We start from the raw sequence: 1,886 nt of genomic DNA, 5'->3' as shown, positions 1-1,886 counted from the left end.
ACCAAACTGTTGCAAGAAAATGAATGTTTATTACTCTACCATAAGCAGCCTCCAATGTCGTTTTAGAGAATATGGAAGTATGCCTAGCCGGCCTCAACCGCAGATCATGTGTAACCACGCCAGCTCATGACCTCAACATCTGTCTTCTTCACCTGCGGGATCGTCTGAGACCAGCTGATGCAACTGGGTTTGCACAACCGAAGCGTTTCTGCACAAACTGTCAGAAACCGTCTCAGGGAAACTCATCTTCATGCTTGTCATCCTCACGAGGGTCTCGACCTGACTGCGGTTCAGGGTCGTAACCGACTTCAGTGGGCCAATATTCACCTTCGATGGCCACTGGCATGCTGGAGAAGTGTGGTCTTCATGTGTGAATCCTGGTTTCAACTGTACGGGGCAGATGGCAGACAGCGTGTATGGCGTAGTGTGGGCGAGCGGTTTGCTGATGTCAATGTTGTGAACAGAGTGCCCAATGGTGGAGTTATGGTATGGGCAGACTTAAGCTAAAACAACAAACACAACTGCATTTTAGCAATGACAATTTGAATGCAGAGATACCGTGACGAGATACAGTGAGCCCCACTGTCGTGCCATTCATCCGCCGCCGCCACCACCTCTACATAATACAAGGATCCTGTACACAATTCCTGGAAGCAGTCCCAGTTCTTCCATGGCCTGCATACTCACCAGACCCGTCACCCATTGAGCATGTTTGGAATACTCTTGAGACAGCGTGTTCCAGTTACCACCAATATTCAGCAACTTTGCAGTGGGACAACATTTACACAGGCCACGATCAACACTTTTTATCAACTATGTGAAGGTGATGTGTCGTGCTGCACGAGGCAAATTGAGGTCACACCAGATACTGACTAGTACTTTTTTCTTCCCATTTTCCCTAAAGTATCTGTGAACAACAAATATTCCCAGTCATGTGAAATCCATAGATTAGGGCCTAATGAATTTAATTCAATTGACTGATCTTCATTATACAATCTAAGTAAAATGTGAAATTGTTGCATGTTACATTTGTTTTTGTTCAGTGTACAATTTAAGAGTATACTTCGATTGGATCCCTCATCTACTGTACGAACGTTCTACACAGCGATAAAAACGCAACCATCTCCAACCCAGACCCCCACTCAGTCTCCACCACTGCTTTGATCTCCCATCAGGTCAGAGAAGACAATGAAATGCCTCGCACTTTGGGAGGAGTTTATTTATTATTATGGACAACTCCTTCTCTATATGTTCCTAGACCACTGTCACGACTGACAAAAGTCATGGTCGAAACAAGGAAAAAGGCTAGTTTATGTAGGATTCCTGGCAATGTAAAAAGTTTGTATGTACGCATTCCTCTGTTTGTTAATAAAATAAAGATATGGTGGGTGGGTTTAAACTGAACTGGGAATGGGCAAACCACACCCTGAAGATAAGCACATTGGTCATTTATTTTTGCCTACTGCAGCAGGATATCAACAAATATTTCATTTCCTGCACATTCAATTGTATCCCTACATAATGTAGGAATTCCACATCAGATTCATGTATGATGCACACCTACCAAATTAATCTCAAAATACTTCAAGTTATGCTCCCATATCATATTCCCCTCATTAAAAAAAAGTGTCCTCAAATCTAGAGCTCTACATTTGGAAACTTTTTGATGATGCAGCAGGTCACCCAGTTCAAAGGAAGCTTGAACATACAAAAAAATAATAGACATGGTCAGGTCAAGCCTACGCACACATCTGCAAGCTATATTGCCTTCACATTCCTTCTCAGACTGAAATTCCTTGCTTGTGCAAATAATGTCCCTACGACCACCTGGAAAACTCCAGGTTTCTTGCGCGCACACACACACACACAAAAACACAACAACCAAC

The sequence above is a fragment of the Oncorhynchus tshawytscha genome, linkage group LG10 (assembly GCF_018296145.1).
Source record: "Oncorhynchus tshawytscha isolate Ot180627B linkage group LG10, Otsh_v2.0, whole genome shotgun sequence".
Taxonomy (NCBI): Eukaryota; Metazoa; Chordata; class Actinopteri; order Salmoniformes; family Salmonidae; genus Oncorhynchus; species Oncorhynchus tshawytscha.
This window is presented reverse-complemented; position numbering follows the sequence as displayed.